We start from the raw sequence: 13565 nt of genomic DNA, 5'->3' as shown, positions 1-13565 counted from the left end.
TGTGATGATCTTGAACTTTCATTCATGGGAGAAGATGAGCAGCAGTAGGTGACTTGGAGGGAAGTCTTTTGTTAGAGCCGTCAAATCAACGTGATAATGTTAGAATTTATTTTAGGGGAGAGTTGTGTTTTGTTATCAACTCTTCCTTAGTTGGTTCCTTGAATTTTTTGATTGGGCATGTAAGTCCCAAGTTTAGATATATGTAAAAATTGAATTATGTTCTGACATTTGAATGATGTATAGTGGTTTAATAGATGTATATGTGTGTGTATGTGTGTCTTTATTCATGTGTTTGTGCGTTATTTGATGAATGTACATCGCGAAAAATTTATCATCATTTTCATAATCAAATTAATGGAGCTTTCACTTAAAATTGAAATGTCACATTTTATAGTTAGTAATATTGTAGCGACGAGGTAGGTCATTACATTAATGGTATCAGAGCAAGTCGAACCTTTTGGCCAGTGAGTTGTGAGTCTGTTATGTTCCTCTGTACGTTCTCTGGTTACCTCGTTGAATGCTTGGTGTTTATTGTTTGGATTTGGAACTTACTCACTTTGTTGTGTTTCCATGAGTGATAGAGATTTGATTGATGTAGTGATAACATGTCTGTATCCCTGATATATGTTATACCATGAATTTCAATGTCTTGTCATGAGTTATCAGACTGGCCATCTGTATAATTTGTGAAGTGAAATGGGATGACATGGCAAGCGGTCAGAAATATGAAGGATGGAAAATGAGTGTTATTGTCTCAAGGGAAGACTATTTTAGAGGAGTATTTTCTTGAGGCATCAACTCTCAAGAGTAACTTAAGTAGTGGGACTCCAGATCGATATGAAATCATCTTATCCTTTTTATTGTGTGTATTTCTTCCATGCTCTCACTTCCTGTTGTGCATAGGGAGTAATGGATGGACAAAATTATCATGCGATAGTTGATGCTCTCCATGCCTTAACCCAGATTATAGGGAACCATAATAAAGGAGAAGCTACAAGAGTTGTTGAGTATCAAGGGTTTGATCACTTCCAAAGAAATAATCCCCCTACTTTGAATGGAGGATACAACCCTGATGGTGCTCAGAATTGGATACGGGAGATTGAGAAAATCTTCTGAGTGATGGCATGTCCAAAGGAGCAAAAGGTTTCTTTTGGCATCTACACTCTGGTAGAAGAAGCTGAGTATTGGTGGGAGAACACTCGCCAATGCTGGGAGGCTGAAGGTCAAGTTGTGACTTGGGAAACCTTCAAGAGGGTATTTATGGAGAAATACTTCCCTGAAGATGTTAGGAACAACAAAGAGATGGAATTCCTTGAGCTCAAGCAAGGGAACACGACTGTAGCTGAATACGCAACCAAGTTTGAAGAGCTAGTGAGGTATTTTCCTCATTACCAAGGAAGGGATGGTGAAAGCTCAAAATGTGTGAATTTTTTTAATAGCTTGCGACCTAAGGTGAAGCAAGCTATGAATTATCAAGGTGTTCATCAATTCTTACTATTGGTGAACATGTGTAGAATTTGGGATGAAGACTTCTGAGATAGGGCAGCGTATTATCAGAGTACGGGTCCAATGAAGAACAAGAAGAATGGATCCCAAAATCGAGGAAAACCATACCCGATCCCTCCTAAGCATTATGGTAATCGCCCTAGCAATCAGAGAACTACTGCTATGGGGTTTTCTGGTGGTAGTGGTAGCAAACCTTCAACTTTCTTAGCTTAGATAGTTTGTTACAGGTGTGGTAAGCCAAGCCATATTTCTTCAAATTGTGCAGACAAAGACATGACATGTTTCAACTGCAGACAGAAGGGCCAAATTTAGAGGGATTGCCCACATCCTAAGAAGGAGCGAAATGGTGGAGGTCTGAATGACCAAACTGGACGTCCGAAAGCCACAAGAAAAGTCTTTACTCTTAATGGCATCAAAGCTTAGAAATCCAAAGATCTAATCCAAGGTAAATGTTTCATAAGTGGGATTCCATTACTTGTGCTATTTGATTTCAGTGCAACACATTCCTTTATATCTTATTCCTATGTAGAGAAACTTAAGCTTTATGTGTCTTTTTTAAATAAAGATCTGGTAGTAGAGATCCTAACTAGTGGTTTTGGGTTAACTTCTAATGTGTGTTTGAATTGTCCTGTGGAAATTTATGGTAGAACATTCTTAATTGATATGATTTGTTTGCCTTTGAGCCAAATTGATGTTATTCTGGGTATGGCCTAGTTATCTTCCAACCATGTCTTGTTAAATTGTTTTGATAAAACTGTGATGTTTGATATTTTGGAGTGAGTAAGGATGAAATGTTTATTTCTGCCAACCAAGTTGTGACATCTTTAAAAGAAGATGCTCAAGTGCACATGATCTTGTCTAACCTGGAAGTAAAGACCAAGGTTTCCATGTGTGACCTCCCTATTGTGAGAGAATTTCCTGAGGATATATCCGGTTTACCACCTGAAAGAGAGAGTTTTTCATAGACCTAGTACCCGGTGTTGGACCCATATCCATAGCCCTTATAGGATGTCTCTTATAGAGTTAGTCGAGCTTAAGAAACAATTAGAGGATTTATTGGATAAGCAGTTTGTGAGACCTAGTGTGTCTCCATGGGGAGCACCAGTGTTGTTAGAGAAGAAGAAAGATGGCACCATGAGGTTGTGTGTAGACTACCGCCAATTGAATAAGGTGACGATTAAGAATAAGTACTCTTTGCCTAGAATAGATGACCTTATGGATCAGCTTGGTTGGGGCTTGTGTGTTTAGCAAGATAGATGTTTGATCAAGTTACCATCAGATCCGAGTGAAGTCTGAGGATATTTCAAAGACTGCTTTTAGGACCCGTTATGGTCACTATGAGTATTTGGTTATGTCCTTTGGTGTGACTAATGCCCATGGTGTGTTTATGGTTACATTAATAGAATCTTTCACCCCTATCTTGGCAACAACAATTTAAATAGTTGACAAAATCAATGAATATGTGTTGTCGTTAATTCCAAGCACCTTTTTCAAATATTAGCTTATGAATCTTGCAAATTACATTCAACACAAATTAAATTATATGTAGAATCTTTCTTATTTTCTTTTTATTATTGTAGGGGATGAAAACAAAATATTTGAGCTCAGATTCTATTGACAATTTTGAATCAATTGAGAGCCAAAATTTTGATGCACTTACACCAGAATTTCTGAACCCTCTTAGAACATCCGGCCTTCCAAATCATAAGATAAAATTGAAGGTTGGCACACCAATCATGCTTTTAAGGAATATTGATCGATCAAAAGGGTCGTCCAATGGTACTCGCTTGATTGTCACAAGGCTAGCAAATCATGTTATTGGAGTAAAGATCATGTCTGCAAATACAACTAGTAATGAGATATATATACCACGCATGTCTATGTCTCCATCATAGTCTCCATGGCCTTTTAAACTCATTAGGAGACAATTTCGATCGTTGTCTCATATGCAGTGACAATCAACAAATCTTAAGGTCAATCACTAGTAAGCGTTGGTTTATACTTGCCTAGGCCAATGTTTAGTCACGGTAAGTTATACATGGGCGTTTCTAGAGTTCAAAGCGAACAAGGACTAAGATCCTCATCCATGACAAGGAAAGAAAACCATTGACATCTACTCTCAATGTTGTTTTCAAAGAGGTTTTCCAAAACCTTTAATGGATACATCTTTAATTTTTTCATGATAATTACTAAGTGATTTTAAATATGTTTGCATCTACTACTATCACATTTCATTGATAAAACTAATAAGCCCACCTGCCAATTAATTTCAATTTTTTGATGCCATATTGAAATTACAGGACTTTATGGAGAGGATTATTTTTTGAGCATGTAAGTTGCTGTTAAAATTTGACTCGATATGTATATATTAGTGAATATCAAAATCTCTAATTGATTCATATTAAAATGTGTTACCCCTTATATGTAGATTTACATTTCAGATGGATCCATATCCCATAAAATTCGTTGGTTTGCCTATTCCTTTTTTATGTAAGTAATTTATTTTATATTGTTCCTTTCTACTAGAACCTAACATAATGTAATCCTCACATTGTCATTCATTTACTTAATTAAAAGTTTTACACTTTTCAATTTATGTGCAGGTGATGCAATTTGTTATCCAAACAATAGTGCAAATTTATAGTTCAATAGATGATACTACCAAATCATAGTAATTAATTGAAGAATACAAAAAAAAAATATCTATCATAAAATCCACTTCTTTTGAATTAATATTTTGTATTCTTCAACTAAATGCTTCTTTGATTAAGCAGTATTATTATACACATGATTTGGCAGTATAACAAACATGTTAGCTTAATTTTAGTAATGTTTGGGGATTTTTTTGTTGTTATTATCAGGGACTGTTCAGAGTCAATGATTCACTGGATTACTGAATTTTTTTATCGCATAGATGGCTAAATTAGAATTTTAGGATTACATTACTAAAAAACAGACTTACTCAATTTCACATGCTGAATTTTCTGAAAGAAATATACATAATTAGATTATTTCACTTTGTGTATGTGTGTATATGTGTGTGTTTATGGTTTGCTTTCTTATCAGTAATACCAGGGACTGTTTTTTAAAGTACTTATTATGAATCGAAATTCTCCAAGCAAACCAGAATGTAATGTGAGATTTAATTGCTCCCTCTGAATTCATACATTGTATTTGCTGGAAATCTTTATGATCACTTCCAACAATATCCAAGCAATTTGAGATGCACATGAAATTCTGTTAGTGGATGTCTTAGCCAGTGCGTGCTTGAGAAATGTGGATTTGAACTATAAATATAAGTGTTGCTCAGGGTAATGCATTGCCACGTGGTTGCTTTTGTTGTTGTTTGGTTATGCCATATCATAGGGAATGGATGAATGATGCAAATACATGGATGCTTGTTGTTTCATATAGCTAGGAGTAAGTTGGCATAATTTTATAAGTGGGGGGCACAATCTGGTCTACTAATTTTTTACTGATGTAAAATTTAGAGATTGTTTAGTATGTAAGGCATAAGCAAGAAAATGAGGAAATGGAATGAGATGCCAAGTGTTGTATGTGTCTGATCATCGAAAGTGTGCTAAAATTAGAGCAATAAGAGCAGGTTCAAGATTTCACATAGAGTAGGTGCAGTTTTAAAGTCATTCTCATTATCTTGATTGAATGTGGTAGAATAAAGATTCACTCTCATAATCTGATTTATTATAAAGTCACCCTTTTAATTGCTGTTAGGAATAGAGTTATAATCTTTTTAATGTATTCTTATATTTGGTTTGGTTTCAATGAACAATTTGTATCTTTTTTTCATTCTTGTAGCTTAAAAGTTACTATAATGTCCAAAAGTTTATTACGACTTCATATCCAAAAGTTATAAAAATATCTACAACTTATCCCTATTTGAAAATTATTCCCATTTAGTGAAATTACTCCGTTTTCATCAAAATCCCACGTATAGATGAACGAACAACAAGTGATTTTACACCAAGTAATATGCTCGCTGTCATGTTCATGGCATCATTTTCAATGTTTTTTAATGAATAAATAATAATAATCAATTGTTAGTATTTTGTTAGTAAAAAAAATCAAACTTTTAATATTTTAAATTGTCGTCATACTCAATGTTTAATGATATAAAAAATGATTTTTTTAACTTGTGCAAAGTTAGATAAGTTAAGCCCTATCAATTATCCACTTTTCACTTACTATTACTATAACTACCTAGTTCATTGTGATTCTTAAAAAAAACCAACAATTTCTCTCTCCTATTAATGACAGGATAATAATCTCTCTCTTCTCATTAATTAATAGAAAATTTACTGTCTCTTCAAATGGTACAACTAAATATTTTTCCTAAAAACCAATTTTCTTCGCATCCCTCTGCATTCTGCGAGTCTCCAATTGCAATAAAAGTGTAAAATTTGTTTCATATATGAAATGCTGAAAACAAACTTTGAATAACTTTGACATATGATAATAATTTATTAAACGTTTTTTTCTCGGATGTCTTTCGTTATACGTTTGTAATGTTATTTCATTGTTAGAAAAGGAGCAAAACATTATATTTCAAATTAAAAATTATACTAGCAAATAGCAATTAATAAAACGCCCTAATGTTACCTTGCTTCCTTGACTCTCTGATATCTCTAGCATTTTGGATTAAAGACTTGAAACCAATCCGTTGAAGTAAAATGTTTTTTAAAAAAAAGTAACCGCAATATTTTTTTTTCTTCCATACGCAACAGGTTAAAAAAAATAAATTCTTTAAAAAAAATATTTGACTTAATATTCTTTATTAGTGCTTGCATAAATATAAATTATTTGACTAATATATTAATTTATAAATATAAAATTGAATCTTCCATTATAACATTATTACAAGCATATAATAAAAAACTTCCGAGAAAAAACGCTTGATAAATTATTATATGTCAAATTTATTCAAAGTTTGTTTTCGGCATTTTATGAAGCAAATTTTACCTTTTTGTTGCAATTGGATGCGAAGGTAATTGGTTTGGGAAAAATATTTAATTGTACAATTTGAAGAGCTGGTAAATTTCTATTACTTGATGGGAAGAGAGAGATTATATATATTAGTATAGGAAGGTGAGTTTGTATCATAATTAGGAGAGAGAAATTAATCTTTTCAAAGAATCACAATTAACTAGATAAGTATAATTAGTGAAAAGTATATAATTAATAGGACTTAACCTGGGTAAAGTTGTACAGGTGAGAAAAATCGTATAAAAAAACAAAAAATGAGAGGACAACAGTACATGTTCTTGTCTAGAAAATATAATAATGTGGACTTTGGAGAGGCATTCTTGACTATATTGGTGCTGGTGCCATCAATTAATTGAAGTGTATAGTATATATGTACACAATGATGATGACAATACTAATAGAACCATTTCTCTCATTGTTTCTGGTTTCTAATGTAATTAAGCTGGGTGCATATGCTAGATTATTTTGTTTGTCTTTCTCATCCTTTCATCATCACTTTCGTCACCAATCCATAGAAAATAACAAGTCCTTTTCTCGTTATTTTTTTAACTAAAATATCTTTTTATTATATGGTTTCTATGATATATATATATATATATATATATATATATATATATATATATATATATATAAATCCTCATAGAGTAGTCCAGCTAGAATCATGTTGTATCAGTCATCGGGCGTCTATTAGATTCTTTCATTCTCCAATGGCATAAAAAAATTCTCATCCAGAAAAAAGAAAAAACATATACGATGTCATCATTAGTTTATTGAGAGATCATAGTACCCTAATTTACTTACATATTGATTCAATGAAGTTTTTAATTTAAGGTAGTTTTGAAAGAAGAAGCAATTAATTAAATGGGCCATGTCACCTTATGCGGCGCAGTTCATGCAAGTTTACTAATTATTGATAATTAAAAAGTTTATGTGATGTTAGGACTAGACGCAGCAAGTGTGTAATTAAGTAATTATCGTTAATTTGTTATTGTCAAATTAACAGCAATATGAGCTCACTGGCAACCAAATATGTCCTTTGAAGACAACCAAATAACATTCAATGAGAGCCAATATTTCAACGTCTTTTAGCATGCAGCCAATAATATTCTAAACAATTTTATATAACATTTTATCATTTAAGCTACTATCTCTTTAAGTAAGAAATTTCTAACCTTATACTACTAGTAAACACTTTGATTCTGTGTTCAATTATTTTTTTTTATCTTTGTATTTAAAACCTTTTGAATCAACTAATTAAACTGCTTTAGCAATTTCACTTCTAATGATTCTTAACAATTTTTCCTGAATGATCTGAATTCTTCTTTTTTTTGTACATTGATAAATCTACTAGAATTATATAAGAATTTGCATATGAATAAAATCAATTCTTAATTTGCAGTAACCAAATAACAACGACAAGATATACAATATATATTGCAAATTGACTCATACAGTAGTTCTAAATTTCTAATGAAAATACTGACGTTTATAAGATGCAAAGAAAACCATTCACAACCTTCAACTTAAATAGAAAACTAAAAGGTCAATTTTCATATTCCCAATATAAAATAATGGGTCGATTCCTTATATTTTCTTCTGTAAACCTGAATAAATAATTACTTCGTGACATACTGTGCATCTCAACCGCTAAGGACTTAATTGGTTTAAACGGTTTTCCAAATACTATAAAAAAAATTATGCTTTCATTGAAATTATTTTATAATTCGTGTATTAATTAATCTTAACCATTATTTCAATACCAGATGACGAAACAATCAGGCGCTCAGTTGCATTGAAATAAAAAGTTAATAAGATATTCCATTGTCAATTATAAACGGGTAAAGTATAAATTAATGATTATTACTCAATTAATAATACATGTTGAATTATGAAAAAGATTTGAGTTTGATTTTTGTAAAATATACTCATGAGAAAGATGATAAATTTTATGTGTGACTAAATTTTAACGGATGATTATTTTAGTTTCATATCAAATCTAAAATTTGTAAAAATATATTGAATTATCACTTGGAAGACAAAAGTATAGTATCAAATAAAAAAAGGGGTAAAAGATAAATTTATGAGGAAATAATAAAGAAAACTCTTCAGGATGTTCTCTAGTTTTCACAAGTTAGTTGAGTAGCTAGAAATATTTAAGTTTCGTTAAAAAAAAGTTTGGTCTATGTTAATAGTTCCAATATATTATATAGACACGCTACACTGTCTACTGTGCAGAGAAGTTTTAGAGTTGTTTTCCTATGTCATGTGAAGTCAGAACAAAAAGGTGCTTTCCTTTTTTATCATTTTTTATTTATATAAAAAATAATAATCCATTGAAGTCTGACAGATGATTAGTTTATCATCTAAATTCAAAATATCAAATCATACATTTGATTTAGGGGCTTTATTTAATTTAATTAGGTTTAAATATATTTTCTTTTTATAATTTAGTATTTTTTTATTTTCGTTTCTAAAGAAAAAATTATTTTAATTCTTATAAAATATTTTTTATTTTTTATCGTTAAAGTATTTTAAATAATACGTTTTACTGTATAAGTTAATATCTAAATTTCTTTAAAGATGACAAATAAAAAAAATACGTTAAAATGACTAAAATGAAAAAAAAATGATTTATAAGAATAAAAATGAAAAAAAGCTTAAATTATAAGATGAAAAAATATTTAAATCAATTTAATATATTCAAATTTGATAAGAGTGCGTAACTAATAGGATTTTTTTTTATAAATACATTTTCTCTCTCCTGCTTTTTCTCATTCTATACTACTTTACAATTTAATTTTCAATATATATTATTTGAAACTTTCTTTCTCCTTTTTATTTTTTTTAATTTAAAATATTATAAAATATAAATATTATATTATATAATTTTTTTTATTGATTTTAAAATTACTTATTTATTAAATTAAATTTTATAATTTTGTTTTTTATTTTTTTAAAAGAAAATGATATTATTAAATATAATTATTTTTGTTTTATTATTTAATTTACTTAAGATATTTTTTAGGTGAATATTTTTATTTAAAATCTGAATTTTCTAATTTAATTATTTTTAATATAATTATATTACTAAATATAATTAGTTTTTTTATGTCATTATATTTAATTAAAAATGAGAAGACTTTTTGTTTAACAATTTATTTATAGAAGAACATTATATTGCATTACTAATAAAATACTTAAACAATTACACTTGGCTAAGGAAAAACTTAATATGGAGATATGTTAGGACAATTGTTTCTGTTATGACCATGTTGTAGGCAAATTCCACATTTTTTTACTACTTTCCCGTTTATTTTCTTCTTCGTCCATCTAAATGGGAATACGAGCTGAAACGAGACGACCTTTTGCAATCATCTTTCTCCTTGGATCAGAACCCCACTGATCTTGTTCATATTCTTGCCACATTGACTCGGGTGACAGTAAACCCAAGGATTTCTCGTAGACATGAAAAATGTGTTGTAAAGTGAATAACATCGGCACATAGTTCATGGGATCAACATTGACAAATTTACAGGTAGCCATGACATGAGAACATGGTAAGTGTTTAGCCTAATATTCACCACAATCACACTTTTGGGATTGTAACACTACTCTAAACCTTCTAGGTGGTCTGTGTGTTTGAAGTGGGGATTGAGTCTCTATTATAATAAAAGTATAATTGTGTCTGTCGAATTCATTTACAACGTGTGTATTAGATTCTTGTTGACCGCTATTCATTGCATCAGAGACGACTTCAGAATACTATGAGCCGAAGTTGATTATTGTCTGAGTTTGTTGACCTCTAATAGCAAAGAGTTGTGCGGTTTTGAAATACGTCTCCTTGACCAACAATGACACCAGCAAATGTCTTGTGTCTTTTAACATGGAATTAACAGACTCAGACAAATTGGTAGTCATATATCTCCAAAGTTTTCCCTCATCAAAGCATTATACCCAATTTTGTTTGGGTAATTGATGAAGCCATTCAGCTGCAATTTTGTTTAGGAAAAAACCCCAAGCTGAAGTTGTCTCCCCTTCTACAATGGCGTAGGCAATCAGAAAGATATGGTTAGCTCCATCTTGTGTTGTAGCTGTACCAGTATACTTCCCGTAAAGCCATGTACCATCTACTTGTACTATGGGTTTGCAATATGCAAAGCCTTTAATGCATGGACCAAATGACCAAAAGACACATCTAAACATTCTTTTGCTCGATACAATTTCTCTTTTGTCATACACAAGATCTGTTTGAGCAGCGACCACAGTCCCGAGAATAGAAGATTGCAAAGCTCCCAAAAGTTTTGGCAGTTTGGCATATGATTCTTCCCGGTTTCCATGAATCATCTCCAACGCTCTTTGCTTTGCTAACAATGTCTTATTGTAGGATGTGATATAATTCATTAACGTTTTGATCTCTGCAATCAACGTCTTGATGGAGATGGTTGAGTTTGTTTTGACAATTGGTTGGATGATCTGTGTTATGACGTGTTTGTCAAGTTGTCAATGATCTTATCTAAACATTGACGCGAGACAAGTGTGATGACCTCTGATACTCTTGATAATCCATTTGTTATGCCTCTTTGAATTACATGCGCCTAAGATCGTCATTGTCTTGTAGTTGTGTTGCTGAAATATAACGTGTCTGACCTTGATGAAACGAAATAAGGACACAAAATAACAATTAAGCAACTTTTTCAGTTGCTCCAGTAAGGAGACAATTGTTAATTTTTCAAATGAATTATGTAAACGTAATAGGTCGTCTGCAATGTGACCATTGTGGTAAATGATGGTCAAAATTTCTTTAGGTGGAGCCATTGTGGTAAAGAAAGGGATAAAGATAATAATAGAAAAGAGAGAAAGAGTTTTGTGGCTAGGTAGTAGTGAGAGTGCTTTGAGACTCAGTGTCTTTTCTCTTTAGCTTCACTCCCTCCTTTTATAGCTGTGGACTTGCGCTTGATGTCAAAAAATCTTCTTTATTTATATTTTTTTATATCCTTTGGATTTGTTTTGCTTTTCTTTTCACATCTGTAAACCATAGATAAGAAAAATATCATTTCATATCATTTAAGCAAAAAATAATTGCTAATTAAATATCTTTAAAGATATTTTCAATATATTTTTATTATAAAAAATAGTTCATATTTAGTCATTATTAATATCTTTTGGATATTTTTTTTCATATCTCCAAACCATAAGTAATAAAAATATCAATTATTATTACTTAAGCAAAAAATAACTGCTAAATAAATATTTTTAAAGATATTTTCAATATATTTTTATTTAAAGATATTTTTAATAAATATTTTTAAAGATATTTTCAATATAGCAGTTACTACTCTTTGACATTTTATGTCTATTGTAAAAAGTAGATGTATCAATTTTTTTTACTGTCTTTTTTAGTTTATTTTAATACTACTAACTAATCTTCTTATTTTTTTAATTAACGAACATAACAAAAAAAATATCAACAGCACATAAATTTAATTACAAAAATATATACAAAGTAACTAAAAAATTGTACTCTAATTTTATCCAATTTTTTTATTTTTCTTTATCTGTATATTTTTTCTTTAAAAAAAATTATAAAATTTAATTTAATAAATAAGTAATTTTAAAACCAATTAAAAAATTATATAATATAATATTTATATTTTATAATATTTTAAATTAATAAAAAACAAAAAAAAGAGAGAAAGTTTTAAGTAATGTATATTAAGAATTAAATTGTAAAATAGTGTAAATTAAAAAAAAAAAGTGTATTTACAAAAAGAAAAACCTAACTAATAGTCAACCCACCCTTGTCCGTTGCACACTTGCACCTAACGTGTGACTATGTGGTGGTAGAATTTGAGAGTTGTGGTTGTGGTCTGAGAAAAAAAATTGTTAATTATAACGTATATTCAAGATTCGCTCCCGTGATAAGTTTTTTAAATTTGGGATTTTATAAAGTTTAATTATATGTTTTTTTTACAAAAAAATAATTATGTTTTTTATATGATTTTAAAAATGATAAATTTATTATAATATATTAATATGGTACCATAAAATGTCAACTGCTTTATAATATGTTTGGTATTATATGTCAGCTATTTTTTTAGTTTAGTAGTTAAAAAATTTGTTTGAGGAATATTTTTGATAACCTGTAAGGTTTCTTGAAATACGACCTGAAGTAATAAATGATAGTTTTTTTTCTTTTAATTTTTTATATTAATTTTTATTTTTGTCCTTAAATATTTTTTAGATTTAAAAAAATTATTTAAGATAAAATTTTATTACTTTTTTATATAATTATATATTTTTTAACTACTTAAATATATAATTTTATTAAATATTCATTATTCAATCAGATAACTTTTGAAGTTCTAATTAACTTTTCAATTAATTTTATAAAACATATTAGACTCAATAACATTTTTTAAATATCTTATACACTAACACACTATATTTCCTTGATGATGTAAGTATTGTACCATCTTTTTTTTGTGTTAAAATATATACTTGCATTCGTTGACAAAGGCGAATATATTATATTTTACTTTACTATAAAAAAATATTGTTAAAAATAGTTTGAAATTTTAAATATTACACTTTTCTCTTTTTATTTTAAAAATATACATTTTTCACAATAATTGAAAATATACCATAATTTTTACTACTTTTTTAGTTTTATAAAAAATATAATAATTTTTATCAAAGGATAATTATACGAACAGAAAATCATTTGTTAACATATTTCTCCATTTTTCCGACTAAAATATGTTACTAAAATATTTTATTGTTACAATCTATTTTTTTGTCTTAAATTCTTTACTCTAGTAATGAAATTCAGATTACCTATTATATTATAGACATTAGTGCAGTATTTAACTAATTGTTCTAATATTTTCTTATAATTTTTTAATTATAAAAGATAATTGGAATAAACATTGCTTAATTTATTCGTACGTAGAAGGCAAGTTAGGTAACCAACTAAATATGTCAGACTGAATTTTTTTAAAGTGAACTCCCTAAAACTCCACTACTATTCTAACGGGTAAAATTGTATTTTTTATTTCTTA

Source organism: Glycine max, chromosome 11 (genome assembly GCF_000004515.6).
Source record: "Glycine max cultivar Williams 82 chromosome 11, Glycine_max_v4.0, whole genome shotgun sequence".
NCBI lineage: Eukaryota > Viridiplantae > Streptophyta > Magnoliopsida > Fabales > Fabaceae > Glycine > Glycine max.
Note: the sequence above shows the minus strand (reverse complement) of the source record.